We start from the raw sequence: 17,307 nt of genomic DNA, 5'->3' as shown, positions 1-17,307 counted from the left end.
CACCAACTGAGTTACCCTGTCTGGGTTCTTAAGTCCCACCTCTTGCTTGTCTTGAGACAGCATACTCATCCAATAAGGTCAAGGCCACCAAGGTCATACTCATCTACCAAGAGCTAGAGTCCCGTTCTCCATCCCATCTGAGGCTCTCTCTCCACATTCCATGTTTGAGAGATGTTTTTCTTCCCTTGATGACTGATCCCTCAAATGACTCTTCCAGATGAGCCTTCCATCTTTACATGCAGAGAGGGGCCCTGTGCCCAGTCCAAGGTGCACACCTCTATAACCACATGGCACAAGAAGTGCATACTACTACCTATAGCCAAAGGAGGATTATCTACTCACTGCAAGCCCCGATATACCATGCAGACCCAACAAATTCGGAGGTAGAGTGGAAAGAAACATTCTGAAAATAGCTGAGAAGGAGAAAGCTAGGGCCACCCAGGAAACTAATTTGCCTGCTTTACAATTTTGCCCCCAGGCACACTCTGCGTTTATCATATTTGAGCTGGTAATCTGAGATTGAAAACGAAAGGCTGTAACTTTAAAGTGGTCACAGGAACCTCAACAGCAAGTAGCAACTTCATCTTAATGGTTGGTGTGAGAATGTGGGCAGCCTTGCTGTAAGCATACCAGCCTTGTGTCCTCTTGTGCCTAGAGCCTGGTCTCCCCCGCTGTGAAGGGAAAGCTCTTTCTGGTAATCAGGGGGTCCTGTTCTTTATTTCCTTGTAGGGATTTTGTGTGTAAAAATCATGCAAGCAACGCTGGCCCCCATGTCTGTCAGGTCTTCCTCCCTTGGTCTGTTTGTTTGTTTTCCCAGGCCTTTACGGAACTGTCATTTGTTAGCAGATGCCAAGTGGTTTCATGTTCTAATCCTCCCTCCAGCAACTTTTCCTCCAGCACAACACTCACTTTCATAATGGGCCTGAATTTGCCATTGTCCAAACATGACCTACTGAATTGAAACTCAACTTTATGATTTAATGTATTTTTTTTCCTAAGAAAACTTACCTGATCTTAGCCAGGTTTTAGTCTGTCACTATGCTACATGTAATGTTCTTGTATTAATCTTCCTTCTCACTCCCTTAGCTTTTGCTTTACATTAGTCATGACTTGTTCAAAAATAACTTTATTCATGTTCTGAAAGCTAATATTTCAAGCAGACACGAACAGTCTCTTTGACATGGGCCAAGCTATCTTCACTCTGCCAGGTAACTGCGTAAAGTATTAAGGGAAAAATATCTTCCTATAATTTATAAGATATTAAAAGTACTTCTCTAGGGTTTCTTTTTTTAAAAGGATGACTTGGGATATACTTGAGGCTTCTTGAGAGCTTGAGTACGTCTTAGGACAGTTCTTGATTTCCTCGTGGTCTGACACTTTTATCTTTTACTGCTTTTTGCCTTAATTTTTTTCTGGGTGGAAAAAATAATGGCAACATAGGCATCAAGCAAAAAGTTGACTTTAGGACAAATCATTAGTCAGAGATGGACTTCCTGTTCTTTACCAAAACATAAGGAGAGAAGGGACTCCAGAATTTGGATTTAACTACTTTTCCTCCATAAAAGTAGCGGCTCTTCTCTGGAAGTAGCTCAAGACCAGAGTGTCTTCTTAACCACACGTGTCTTTTAATCTTTGTGACTTTTATTCTTTGCGAATGTTTTTGACCTTCAGTTCAGTTTTAAATGGGGAAACCATGGCCTTGGTGCCTCCATGGAACTTTTTGGCGTTTTAAACTTTTTTTCTTCCCAAATTATGACTGTTCCTTAGTGAGTCTTGACAATAATTTCTACATTAGCCCTTGTCTGGACTTGTGTTTGGTTAATCTCAGGCATTGAATTTTAAGTGTCATAGATTCTTTGCATTTCCAGTGCCGGTGTCAGATTAGAAAAGTCAGTTTGACACCCTCATTGTTCGGGTCACTTTAATCATTTTCCATGCCAGGAGCAAGGTAATTAATATTGCTCTTTCACTGCCAGGCTAGAGCGATGACTTTTTAAGATACTACCTCTCACACATAATGGACTTTCTAAGACATTACCTTTACAGTGCGTTCTACTTGCTGTTTATTTGCTGTGGTGCCATAAAGGTGCTGTGATTAGACAGCCATTCTGTGTAAGGCAAGGAAGCAATTCTCTCAGGAGCTGGGGCGCCAGTGTTAATGTGCAGTCATGTCTGCTCCAATGCTTATTTTACCCAAGTTTTAAAAAGCGAACAAAACCCAAGACTGTAAATTGAACTAAGACAGATTATGTTATAGGAGAAATCAGATGCCCAGAGTGTTTAAAGGAGGACACTTTGGAGCCTAGAGCCAGATTTTTATTTTATTATTTATTTATTTAGTTCATCTTCCTGCAGATTGATTCCCAAGGCTCAGAGCTAGTTTTGAAGTCAGTAGGAGTTCTGGATGGAAGAGGGGTCCACTGGGGTACAAGAAGAAACCAGTTGGCGCTAAGTCGATTCTGACTCATGACAACCTCTTGTGTGTCAGAATAAAACTGCACTCCATTGAGTTGTCATGGCTGTGACCTTCAGGAAATAGATCACCAGACCTTTCTTCCCCAGAGCTTCTGGGTGGGTCTTAGCTGCCAACCTTTTAGTTAGGAGCACAGTGCTTAACCGTTGGCACCATCCAGGGAAATGTATTAAAAAGAAACAAGAGAGAGGAAGTACAGGTTTCTGGGTACTGATTCTGAAGTTGTTTAACAGTTAACATTTTTTCAGTGCTTCCAAAATGTTTATCTTTTTCCAGGGGTTAGGATGTTCATGCCCCTATCCCTTTTTCAGTTGTAAGCTCACCTGAGAAGTCAAATAATCAACAGGTTGGTGAGCAAAGAACTCAGAGCAAAGGGCAGTGAATTGTGTTGTGAAAGGTTGCATCCAGGCCAGCTGTGAGACTCAGTACACCACCCCCACAGATAGCAGCCTGTGTGCCTCTGCATTAATGGTGCCACATCAATCCTGCCGGCTGCTGGTTATTTGGCCTGACTTCTTTTACCATGTTTCAGACCGTCTGCTTGCCCATTCACCAGTCATGCACATGAAAATACTTACTGAGTGCCTGGCTGCCAGGTGCCAGGTGCCAGGTACGGCACTTCACCTTTGGGCCACAGGTTTTCTCAAATCAAAGCACCACACAGTTGATTACATGTTCCCTTATTGAATCACATTCTAGTCCTTGCCTGTCTCTTTTGGATATATTCAAGGGAAAACAGAGCCCAGTGAAGATGGGTAGGACAGAAAAGTGTTTTCAAAACCCATAAGTGGTATTGATCATTTCCTGGGATCATGTAATTACTATTATATCATATTGTATTTTATATTATTTTAATTGCTCTTATAAAAATTTCCAATCACATTTTCCTACCGTAAAAAAAAATCATTGAATGGTTCACTCTGGACAGAAATTGGAATAGATTATTTATTCCTCTTCTGATCATCTGCATTTAGAGTTGCTTACTATGTGCTGAAATAAATCAATGCCAACTTCGTGATATTCCAAATTAGGTTCTCAAATGGAGAAATTCACAAGGAACAGAATATTTCTGACTTTCCTAGTGGTCAACAGCTTCAGAAACATTTTAGACACACACCCACCTCACCACAAAGAGACATAGTGTTGCAATTCTCAGATAATGAGTGTGCTTTAAACCCATTGCTATGGAGTCTGACTCATGGAGCACCCATGTGTTACAGAGTAGAACTGGCCCATAGGGTTTTCTTGGCTATAATCTTTATGGAAAGCAGATCACCAGATTTTTCTTCCATGGTGCCACTGGGTGGATTTGAACCATCAACCTTTAGGTTAGTAGTAGAGGGAAAACTGTTTGCACTGCCCAAGGACCTTGAGTGTGCTTTAGACTCATATAAAATGCCAGTGGCGCCTGCAGCCCCTGAGGATGCCCAAGAGTTCTGGGAAGCAGAGCACAGGCAGTGTGCAGACACCTCTAGAAAGTGGATGTCTTGGATAAGCAGAGGCACAAGGAAAACTTGGTTATTCAGCAGTGACTTTGGAGTGGTAGAATCCCGAGAATAACAGGGAGCAGTGGGCTGCTCCACCAAGGGGACCAAATGACGCCATCTATAGAGCTTCCATTTCACTCTGAACTCTCTGCAGGGCTTGTGAATTCTGGCCATGCTGCTATTATCGGCTGTTCCCTTGCATCCCCACTCTAGCTTCGAAGACTAAGGTAACCTGAGTGTATTCTGCCCTTTGTAGCATGAAAAAGCTTATCTACCACCAAAAAGTTTTAGGGGATCCCAGCTGTGGGAGTGTGGCTTTGCCCGTGCTGAGCCCTGTGCTAGTCACTGAAGCTTTTGGGCTTCACTTGCTCATCTATGAGGAAGTATTTGAGCAGCGCTGCTCACCCACGGAGGGCTTATTCTGTGTTAGACTCACGACTAAGCACTTTGCATGCTTATCTCTTTCAATAGCAGCAGCAGCCCTGTGCGGCAAAAGTGATTATTGACATTTCTCAGGTGAGGGCATGGGCACAGCGAGCTCAATGACTTGCCCAGTGATATCCCTTCACCGGTAGCTAAGCCAGGATCTGTATCTTATTCTGATTAAATCCAAAGCCAGCGTTTTGACCACTATGCCGGGCTATTCTGTGGTCATTTTATCACTTATGTTTATCCTGGTGTTGATATTATGCTGCTGTTAGTTGCTATCAAGTCGCCTCTGACTCCTGATGACCTTATGTTTAGCAGGATGGAATGTTGCCTGGGGCTGCTCCATCTTCATGATCGTTAGCGTGTTTAGAAGACTGCTAAAGCAACCCATGGGTTGAGGATGCCAAATATAGAGGCAAAACACTTTGTGTTTTCAATAGGATACTAGCTTTCATCTATGAAGACAAGGCCTTGGCTCTGCCAGTACAACTCACACTTTGAGCTTAATGAAAAAAAGAAAAAGTAATAGAAGATTTCCGCAGATTCATTCATGTTCTGAGCTTGTCCTATGCCCAACAGCTCACGTTTCGCAATACTTGGCATTTAAATAGTAGCTTCATGTAATTAGGATTGGAGGTGTGTGCCTTAAGGGGAAGATTTGGAAAGGCTAGAGAAGGAAAATCACTCACACTTTTAGTGAGTATAATAACTTCTCAAAACAGTGAATCTAATTAATTTATGGGTCAGAGAATGAGTAGATAAAGACTGACAGAGAAGATCATTGAATTGTTCCATGACTATGTTGAGTATGTTTATGTATGTGTAGTATAACGTACTCACCAAACAAAACCATCCCATACAGTTACCATGGGAATGAGTGTCAGGATGGGACATGGGACTAAGGCTTATGATTTATTTAGAAGAATTATTTAGTTTTATAGTTGATTGAGAAGTCCCTGGGTGGCACAAACGTTTAAGCACTCAGCTACTAGCACAAAAGTTGGCAATTAGAACCCACCCTGAGCCACCTCAGAAGACAGCCCTGGTAATCTGCTTCCAAAAGGTCATGGCCTTGAAAACCTTCTACTACTCTTCACACATGGGGTAACCATGAGTCAGCATTGACTCAACGACAACTAACAACAACAACACAGTTGATTGAGAAGGTAGCTTGCTTTTAATTTGACATGTTTTTTTTCTCTTCTTTTTTAAACTAAAAACATAGCTTTATAATCTTATTCCAGTACCAGTTGCTATGGAGTTGACTGTGACTCCTGGTGACCTCATGTGTGTCAGAGTAGAACTGTACTCCATAGGGTTTTCAATGGCTAAGTTTTTAGAAGTAGGTCACTAGACATTTGTTCCAAGGTGCCTTTGAGTGGACTTGAACTTCCAGCCTTTCAGTTAGCAGCCAAATGCATTAACTGTTTGCACCTCCTAGGGCCCTATAGTCCTGTTACAAAAATGATATACCTTCATTTTAGATGAATTAGAAAATACAGAAAGCCCCAAACTTATACCAAAATTAAACTCTTAACTTTTATTTTCAGTCCCTTTAAGTTTCATCCTAAAATCACGTAAGAAATTTTCAAAAAGAAAAAGTGTCCAAATTTCAGTCTTGCCTCTTCAACACTCACCTCCCTTGAGGGAGTTGACTTCTCCTTCATGATTCACCTCCACTTGCCAAGTGGCAGCAAAGCTCTGGGCATACCGCTTTCCTCTCTCCATTGGAAGGCTTTCATGGTTTCTAATATCACCTTTTGACTCCAAAATCTAGATTACCAATCCTGACATTCCATGTAATTTATCTTCTACTGAAAATTTAACATTCATCCCTACTTTTCACTCTCATTCTATTACACTAATCCAACTGTTATTAACCAAATGCCAAGACCATTTCAACAACCTCTTAACTGGTCTCCTTGACTCTAGTGCCCTTTCCATCAAATCTGTTCCTCTTCCTGGGACTAGTTTAATATGTCTAAAACAGTACTTTTTTCTCTGTGGTGGGGGAGTACTAAATTACTTTATTTGAAGGAATGGTACAAATTAAAGAACTTAAGTGGATGTTTTGGGCCAACTTGCAGAAAAGGTAAAAGAAGCCCTGGTGATGCTAGTGGTTAAGCGTTCGATTACTAATGGAAAGGTTGGCAGTTCGAACCCACCAGCTGCTCCATGGGAGAAAGATGTGGCAGTCTGCTTCTGTAAAGATTTACAGCCTTGGAAACCCTATGGGGGCAGTTCTACTCTGTCCTATAGGGTCGCTATGAGTTGGAATCAACTCGACGGCAATGGATTTTATAGAAAAATTAATGGTAAACCCAACATGCATTCATTCTTTTGATGACCAGGGAAGTCACGCCCCTGGCTATGGGGAAGCCAGCTTGAGGCTTAGCACTCCTCCTCACAGCCTCCCACTGTGTGCTTGTCAAAGAGATATTCTGCCAAAGAGATACTCTGGGGCAGGGGGGCATTTTGTGCTAGTTGGTTAGGCAGTCACCCAATTCTTTGATGGATTTCACCCGCTCATTCAGGTAATGAGTTTCAATGAAGTCACACGGTTGGGGTCGTTTTTGTCAGAGCAATTTCAGTAGTGACTGAGTCACAGTTTTTTCCAAGTGTAACACACACTTCTCTTCATCCATCCTGGTCTCCCAGTCATTGTGGTCTGGTTTCTTGATATCCTGAAGGAAAATTCAGCCACTTCAGTTGGTTCTTTAGCTTCATCAATTTCTCAGCATGTTCTCTCTCCTCTGAGACGAGTGATGAGACTTTTTGGCAAAATCTTCAAAGCCACATCATCTAGTCAAAGTAGTAAGACGTGGACAGGTAAGATGCAGACCCCAGCTTGATCTGGAGGTTGATAGTGTCTCCAAGTCCTGGTTGTGGTTCTGGCACACCTGCAGGGGGACTCTGTCGTCTTGGCACTGGTTAAAGAGAAGCCAAGTGGTACTGGAGTGGAGGCAAAACATTGGGGTGGGACCTGAGGTGGTTCCAGGGTGCTGTGAGGAAGTGGCCAAGGGCTGGCTCTGAACAGCCAGCCAGAGTAGGGGCTTCCCCACAGCTCTCAGTTTCCCTGTCCTCAAGCCACGGCAGAGCAGAGGATAGGTATCATTAAATTTCAATTCCAAATTTCTGAGGCAGACAATCCAATTGGTCCAGCCTAGGGGAGGTGTCTGCTTTGGCCCAATCAACTATTTCAGAAGGCTGACAGATGGTTCAAAATAGCATATTTAAGTCCCATTGCTTTGGGCGAGTGAAGGGAACTAATTTTCAGAGAACAATGGTAATTTGTGGGCTGGGCAATCACCACAAAAAGTGTCAACTTCAGCATTTACTATACCTTTCACTCAGCAAATAACAAACTCTCCCTATGATGTTTGAATTTTAATACGTATATGCCTTATCTTTACAACCAATCTGAAAGCTCTTTGAGAGCAATGCCTTTTTATTGTTGTATCCCCTGCATTATCTCACGGAGTACCTTGTACTTAGAGAGTGCTCAATAAATGACTACTGACTGATTAACCATTGATTCAGTCTTCATTGTGGTTCCTCCTTGTTGGGACAGAACTAAAGGCCAAATCATTGTCAAAGGGAAAAATGCATACTAAACGGACAACCAATAGAGCTGAGAGGCCTTTAAATTATTTGTGGCAAATTATGCAGTACCCTGTCCTGTCCAGGTGACAAGCAAAATTTATTTTAGATTAAAAGGGAAAGTGACTTCAAAGCATTCTGTTGACTCTTTTATGCCTGATGAGCTTCTGTAGACGCAAGTACCTTACTTTTTACTGCATGTTAGCAGCCACTTCCTTCCGAGTTATGATTCTCTAAATCATTTTATTCACATTTAACTACATCTGTGGGAGGAGCTTGCTGCATGGGATTTATTAATAGCTTGGAAATGGAAGCTACAAAACTTACTTGAGGTTTCAAAATTAAAAAGTTTTCAAGTTTAAAATGTTATTATAATTTTAAAAGAAAAATCCTCACACACAATCTAGACCAGTGTTTCTCAAAGTACTATTGCTTGCCTCAGACATGCTGCTTGTTAAAATGAAGATGTCTGGGCCCCATCTGAAGATATGAATTGGTAAGGCACAGAAGTATGCATTTTTTTTTAACAACTTCATCAGAAGATTCTTAAAATCATTGATACTGACTTTTGCTTTAAGAAGACGGAAAGTTTTCAGGCACTGGTAGGCATTTGAATCCCCTGTAAAATAGATTTAGAATGTAGATGCCCAGGCACTATTTTCACCTATGGGATCAGTCTCTAGTTTGTCCCTTCTTTAATGGCAAACCAACAACTGGATCAGGCTCTGCTTTGTTGTGCATGATCTGGTTCACTCAGCATTTTGACAGACTTGCTTTAACAGTGTAAATACTCAGTTCTAATGAAACTAAATCCTACCTGTTGCTCAATTTTTGCTAGTCGTCTTGTTAAGGGTCTCAGTTCTCAGTGTGCCATGGCACAGTGGTTAATAACCAGTGTTTACAACCAGGTCACATGTCTGACCTGGTCACCTTCCTAATTAAAGCACTTCCTTGAGATGTAAAATATATAAATGCAAACAGAAGCTCTGAAGATCTTTATCATGCGTGCAAGTAATACAGTTACAACTAAAGTGTATTATTTAGTAATGGGTTCATTTTTTTCCAAAACAATTGTTGTGTAGACATAGTATATAGGATTATATGTTTATTTAACATTGGTGCAAACAACTGAGTGTGTATTCGAAAAATGTATGAGGCGTCAGGTATAGAAAGAAGATCAAAGTGGGTTCTCTGGATGGGTGTCAAACTTCCTGGAACCCCCTGAAACAACACTGTTTTGTTTGTGTTCCTTACTCTGGAGAGAACATCTATGCTTTCATAGCACTTAGAACAATAACAACAATAAAAACAAACAAACAAAAAAGAAATGTTGGAAGGACGGGAGGGAGGGAGGAAGGAAGGAAGGAAAAGTTTAAGGGGAAGTTCTATTCTCGCTGTCCTCAAGATCTGGCCCCTGCCTGCCTCTTTGGCCGTTTCATGCCACTGGGCCAGCAATGTTAGTTCAGGCTTTTGTGCCGCCCTGATGTGAGTGACTTTCTAACCTTGCCTGCTCAGCAAACTCCTGCTATTTCACTAAGAAGCTCAAAAAATAAAGCAAAGCAGACTTTCCCCTGAAGTCTTCCCCAGTCCCCAGCCAGCTCTCACAGCAAATGTCATTGCTCTGTGAAGACCTATCAGCAAACATACATTCACAGGCGTATGTTAGTGGTCATAAGTATATAACCACCTTCCTCATAACCTCCCTTTCCCTCAATAAACTTCTTGAATAGTGATTTTGAACTTTTGGAAAATAAGGAGTCTAAAATCTGCTGACAACTTAGCCGCCTTCCCAGAGAACTGGACACACAACACAAAATGTATCATTTCAGGGGGGAGAAGATTTTCTGAAGCCCTTCAGTAGCCTTGTCTTGGTTATTTGTCCTCAGTGCCTGGCACATGCTTGAATTAATATTGACTACACACATGGACATTCTTCACAAAAATTAATTAGGAAACAAATTGATGCACTTTCGTATATGCCCAGTAGTAATAACTATATAGGAGTCCTTGGGTGATGCAAATGGCTAAGCACTCGATTACTGACCAAAAGGTTGCTAGTTTGAACCCCACAGAGGTGTCTCTGAAGACAGGCCTGGCAATCTGCTCCTGAAAGTTCATCATCTTAAAAACTGTATGGAGCACAGGTATGCTCTGACACACATAGGATCGCCATGAATCAAAATCAACTCAACAGCAACTAACAACAGCAATTATTATATGGCATAGGAATGTCCTGCAGAACTTTTATTTCCAAAGCAGAGATTTTGTATCTTAAGTACCTCAGGATTTAACCAGAAGCATATTCTATTTTTTACCCAGAAGAGAGAAAGAGAAGTGAGAAAAGGTCCCACAACTTTAGTTCCAGAATTACTTAAAGAAGTGAGGTAATTACCTAATAAAAGCTCAAAATAAAAACTAAGAGCCTGACAGAAGTTGCAAACTTATCATTTTGGCAGGTAAAGGAATTTAGAAAAATCCTGTCTTCTACTATTGTAATAATTTCATAAAATACAGCACATGAAACACCGCGTACCTCCTTTCAGAGGAAGAACATATAATGTCAAAATTACAGGCAGTGTTTAAATTGAATAGGAATTTAAATTGAAGTGTCATTAAAAAAATAATAAAGGAGGAAGGTTAAGCCAAGACGGCGGACTAGTCAGACACAGTAAGCCATCCCACTGCAACAAAAATCTGAAAAACCAAGTAAAACGGATACATTCCTGGAACACTGATCCTTAAATGAAAGGATAAAGTATTAGTTTGGAAGCTACTGAGAAAAAGAAACTGATAGAAAATGTCAAAGGAGTAGAGATACAGAGGGAGGTTCCTAGAAGAATGGCATGACTCAGTGTGGCCATCTTGGAATAAAGCCAACAACCCTGCAAACAGAAAGGCACCTCCAAGGAATTCCCAGTGAGGTAGAGGTACAGCGTGGGCACACCCAGGGCTAAGTAAGACCATGTCTGCTGGTTGCAACTCAAGGAGGAGCCCAGACTCTCTCACCTAGTAACCACAGGAGCACACTCCTATAAACCCTGCCCCTCTGGTGAACAGCAGCAAGAACTGCCCAATCAGTCAGGGCTGCTGGAAATCACAGTACTAACCCCCCCTGTTGCCCTCCTCCATCTATCCCCCTCTGCCCCTGCCTTTGCCTTCCCTCCTGTCACTCTCCTCAGCCCTGCTGGCTGGACATCAGACCCCTATCCACCAGCATAGCCCCCATGTCACTGTGCCCTGTGACCCTGAGGGGAAATGACCCGGACCCCCAGGCCCCTCCTTACAGGCTTGGGCCCTGCCTCGTTGTGCCTCATGCCCCCAAGGGGAACAGACCCATACCCCCAGAGCCCTCCCAGAACTGGAGTGCCTTTCCATGGGATCCACTCCAGGCCCCAGCCATATTCATACCCCTTCCCCTTATGCTGGACCTGCCATCCTGCACCATAGCTGAGTGACAAGGTGGTGAGAAGTATCGTGCCTACAGATTATCAAGCAACAAAGCATACCCAACCCACTCACCCAGACATAACTGACCAAACAAAAACAGTGGGATAAAACAAACAAACCTACAATCAATAAAGAAAATAATACCCAAATGTCTTAGAGACAGCAGCCAATGTCAAAATATATATATATATTTAGAAATATAAACATATATATATATAAACAGGGAAAAATGGCTCCAGTAAGTGACAATAATAAAACACCAAATGGCCTTCTGGTAGAAGAAAAGTCACTGGAACTACCTGACAGGAAATTAAAAAGTCTTATATTCAGGGTTCTCCAAGAGATTAGAAAATAAATCAATGAAAACATGGACAAAACCAACCAAATCGTAGCCAAAATCAAGAAAAACACAGACAAAGCAATAGAAGAATTCAGGAAAATAATTTTTTAAAAAAGTCAGAATAAACAGTAAGAAATCATACAAAAATAACAATTAGAAATCCAAAAGATAAACAACAAAATTTCAGAAACGGACAACACAATAGAAAATTTTAGGAGGGAATCTGAAACAATGGAAGATAGAATCAGTGAAATTGAAGACAAATGCATGGATGTCAATTTGTTTGAGGAAAAATCAGAGAAAAGAATGAAGAAAAAAGAAGAAAACCTAGGAACTATGTGAGATATAATCAAGAGCAAAAATTTGCAAGTGATTGGAGTTCCAGAACAGGGGGAGAAAATTGCAAAACACAGACAGGATCATTGAAGATTTGCTGACAGAAAACTTCCCTGATATCATGAAAGTTGAAAAGCTGAACATCCAAGAAGCTCAACAAGCCCCATTTGGATAGACCCCAAAAGAAAGTCACCAAGACATACCACACTCATTAAAACCAAAGACAAGGAAAGAATCCTGACAGCAGCTAGAAAAAGACAAAAAGTTGCATTCAAAGGGGAAACAATAAGACTAAGCTCTGATTACTTTGCACAAACAATGCAGGCAAGAAGGCAATGAGATGACATATATAAAACCTTGAAAGAGAAAAATTGCCAACAAAGACTAATATATCCTTCAAAACTCTCTCTCAAATATGATGACAAAATTAGGACATTTCCAGATAAACAGAAATTTAAGAGAATTTGTAAAAACTAAACTAAACTTACAAGAATTATTAAAGGGAGTCCTTCTGTTAGAGAACCAACAACATCAAACAACAACCTGAATCTAGGACACAGGCCAGTATCAGCCAGATACTGACCTATGTAATGAACTCTTAAGGATAAAACAAAACTTAAAGACTTAAACAGGGAACTAGAGATGTTGCGCCATAAATGACAACAATGTCAAAACAGTAAAAGGGGGGAAAACGGTGTAGGTATAGAAGTTAAAAATGGAGAGGAAGTCCAGGCAATATCAAGTAATAAAAGACTGGTTCATACTTAGGAAGATAAGGCAAAGTTAAAAAAAATAAACACAAAGAAAGTTAACAAACATACTCATCAAAATAAAGAAGAAAAACATAAAGTCTCAGTAAACACAAAATCTACAATAATGAAATAAACAAAAATAAATCCCAGAAACAAAAGGAAATCAGTAAGGAGAGTAAGAAAAACCTCAGGACCACAAAAAAAAAGTACTTTAAAATAACAGCAATCAACTCACACTTATCATAATCACACTGAATAGAAATGGCTTAAATGAAACCTTAAAGAGACAGAGAGTGACAGAGCGGATTTAAACAAAATGACCCATCAATATGTGGTCTACAAGAGACACACCTCAGACACAAAAACATGAATATATTAAATATCAAAGGATGGAAAAAATATATCAAGCAAAAAGCAACCAAAAAAGAGGAGTGGAAATACTAATCTCAGATAAAATAGACTTTAAAACAAAATCCAACATAAAGGACAAGGAAGGACATTACATAATGATTAAAGGGAAAATCCACCATGACATAACCATAAGAAATATCTATGCATCCAAAGGCAGGGCTCCAGTATACAAACAACAAACTCTAACAGCACTGAAAAGAGAAATCAACAGCTCCACAATAATAGTAGGAAACTTCAGCACATCACTCTTGGTAAAGGACAGAACATCTGGAAAGAAACTCAACAAAGATACAGAAGATCTAAAGACCACAATCAACCATCTTGCCCTCATAGACATATATAGAACACCCCACCCAAGAGCACCAAAGTGTAAGTTCTTTTCCAATGCACATGGAACATGCTCCAGAATAAACCACATCTTAGGCCACAAAGCAACCCTCAACAAAATTCGAAACACTGGGAAAATCCAAAGCATCTTCTCTTATCATAATGCCATAAAAAGTAGAAATTAGTAACAGGAAGAGAAAGGAAAAATATTAAAAAACATGGAAACTGAATAACACCTTGCTTAAAAACCACTGGGTAATAGAAGAAATCAAAGATAGAAAGAAAATATTTCTAGAATCAAATAAGAATGAAAACACATAATACCAAAACCTTTTTGACACAGCAAAGGCAGTGCTCCGAGGTCAATTTATAGCAATAGATGCACACTTCAAAAAAGAAGGAAGGGAAAAAATCAAAACGTTAGCTTTACAATTCGAAAAAATAGAGAACAGCAAAAGAAGCTCACAGTCACTAGAAGAAATGAAATAATAAAGACCAGAGCAGAAATAAATGAAATAGAGAATAGAAAAACAATAGAAAGAATCAACGAAACTAAAAGTTGGTTCTTTGAAAGGACAACAAAATCAACAAATCACTGACACAACTGACAATAGAAAAACAGGAGTGGAAGCAAATAACCCAAATAAGAAATGCAATTAAAAAAAAAAAAACCGATTGCTGTCAAGTTTATTCTGACTCATAACGAACCTATAGGACAGAGAGGAACTGCCCCATAGGTTTCCAAGGATAACCTGGTGGATTTGATCTGCTGACCTGTTGGTTAGCAGCCAAACAGTTAAGCACTATGCCACCAGGGTTTCCTGAGAAATGCAATGAGGGACATTAAAACAGACCCAACTGAAATAAAAAGGACCATAGTGGAGTACTATGAAAAACTGTACTACAACAAATTTGAAAACCTAGCAAAGCTGGACAAATTTCTAGAAACACACTACCTACCTAAACTAACACAAAGTAAGGTAGAAAATCTGAATGACCCAGAACAAGAGACAAGATTAAAAATGTAATAAAAAAGAAAAACTCCCCCCCCTTAAAAAAAATCCTGGCACAGATGGCTTCACGGGAGAATTCTACCAAAATTTCAGAGAAGAGCTCACACAAGTACTACCCAAACTATCTCAAAACATAGAGAAAGAAAAAGGATACCTCGGAATCCATTCTATGAAGCCAGCAAAGCCCTGATACCAAAACCAGGCAAAGACATGCCAAAAAATAAAATTACAGACCAATATGTCTCATGAATACAGATGCAAAAATTCTAACAAAATTCTAACCTATCGAGTTTAGTGCCATATTAAAAAAAAAAAAACAAAAAAACAAAAAACCACCACAGCCAAGCAGGATTCATACCACGTATGCAAGGATGGTTCAACATTATAAAATCCATCAATGTAATCCACTATATAAATAAAACAAAAGAATCACATCATCATCTCAGTCAATGCAGAAAAGACATACGATAAAGTCCAACCCCCATTCTTGATAAAAACTATCAGTAAAATAGGAATAGAAGGCAAATTCCTCAACATTATAAAAGGCAACTATACAAAACCAACAGCCAGCATAATTCTCAATGGAGAGAGGCTGAAAACAGTCCCTCTGAGAACAGGAAAAAGACACAGATGCCCTTTATCACCACCCCTATTTAACATTGTGCTGGAAGTCCTACCTAAAGCAATAAGTCAAGAAAAAGGGATTAAGGGCATCCAAAGTGGTAAGGAAGACATAAAGCTAACCTTATTCACAGATGATATGATACTATACATAGAGAACGCAAAAGACTCCACAACTATTGGCACTAATAGAAAGATTCAGCAGAGTAGCAGGTTACAAGATAAACAGACAAAAATCAGTTGGATTCCTATATACCAATAAAGAGAGCTATGAAAAGGAAATCAGGAAAACAATACCATTTATAATAGCCCCTTAAAAAAATAAAATACTTAAGAATAAATCTAACCAGGGATGTAAAAGACCTATACAAAGAAAACTACAAAACACTACTGCAAGAAACAAAAAAAAAAGACCTACATAAATGGAAAAACATACCATGCTCATGGATAGGTAGACTCAACATTGTGAAAATGTCAATCCTACCCAAAGCAATCTACAAATATAATGCAATCCTGGTGCAAATACCAACAGCATTCTTTAAAGAGATAGAAAAACTAATCATTAACTTTATACAGAAAGGAAAAAGCCCTGGGATAAGTAAAGTATTATTTAAAAAAGAACAAAGCAGGAGGCCTCATGCTACCTGACCTCAGAACCTACTATACAGCTATGGTAGTCAAAACAGCCTGGTATTGGTACAAAGACAGACACATTGACCTGTGGAACAGAATTGAGAACCCAGATGTAAATCCATTCACCTGTGGTCGCCTAATCATTGATAAAGGCCCAAAGTCCATCAAATGGGGAAACAACAGTCTTTTTAACAAATGGTGCTGGCAAAACTGTATGTCCATACCTCACACCATACAAAAAAACTAATTCAAAATGGATCAATGACCTAAATATAAACCAAAATCCATGAAGATCATGGAAGAAAAAATAGGGTCAACACTAGGGTTCCTATATATGGCATAAATAGAATACAAACCATAACTAACAATACACAAACACCAGAAGATAAACTAGATAACTTGGATCATCTAAAAGGCCAAGATAGCGGAGTAGTCAGACACTTCCAGTGGATCCTCTTACAACAAAGACCCCAAAAAACAAGTGATTCGATTATATATGGCAATCTGGGAGCCCTGAACATCAAAGGCAGAGTTGAGGAACTGGACTGAGTGGCAGGGGGAGAGAGAGATGGTTCAGAAGCAGCAAGGAGTTGCCAGACCTGACCCGGCAAGAGCCTGAACCCTTCAGACCTGATTAGCTTGAGGGTGAGCAGTGAGACAGGCAAGCATCAGTGCTCAGGAGATGTATTCTGCACCAGGAGGGACCCAGCCACTGAGAATCTACTCAGCCACACTGAACCAGTGAGAAGCAGCCCTCGACGAAAGATAAGTACTTGTGTACGGCTTACCCCACAGATCAAAAACACCCCCCTTAGGGAAAAACCTCTCTCCCATTTACCTTCCCGCTCCCTGCTCTGCACTGGGTCCTGGACTGGCTTCAGCAATTGCCGAGTCCCCTGGGCTGGAAGTAGGTCCCATCAAGCACCCTGAGCCATTCTCCTAGCCTTGGAGAGAGAACAAATTAACAAACGGGAAAAAATAACCTGCCGGTTGGTCTAAGCCAGGAACCCAGGGCAGGCACAGCTCCGTTGCCTTAGGCACAGGCATAAGGGATCCACAGACTTTGAGTTCCTTTCCCCCTGCATAGACTTGTGTGAGCCCATCTCAACAGCATAGGCCCTCATTACCGCAGTACAACAGGGTGTATACTGGAACTCTAACTTCAACTGTTTCAGCTGTGAAGTGGCAGGTTCTTGACACCTGACACTACTCTGACCATTAAGCATGGTCTTCACCTACCCACATCAGGGGCCTGATGACTGGTGGCTCCACCTACGCCACCTAGCCACCTAGCAACCTGTGATAGGGGCCGATGAATAAGAGGTGCCTCCAAGTCCTCACAGCCAACAGCATTGGGTGTGCATATTCTGGTGGAAAAACCCACCCACCTACGTGCTCTAAGGAACAGGGACACACCTTCCTCCTGGACACTTGGGGG

Source organism: Trichechus manatus, unplaced genomic scaffold, assembly GCF_000243295.1.
Source record: "Trichechus manatus latirostris isolate Lorelei unplaced genomic scaffold, TriManLat1.0 scaffold00254, whole genome shotgun sequence".
NCBI classification, from domain to species: Eukaryota; Metazoa; Chordata; class Mammalia; order Sirenia; family Trichechidae; genus Trichechus; species Trichechus manatus.
This window is presented reverse-complemented; position numbering follows the sequence as displayed.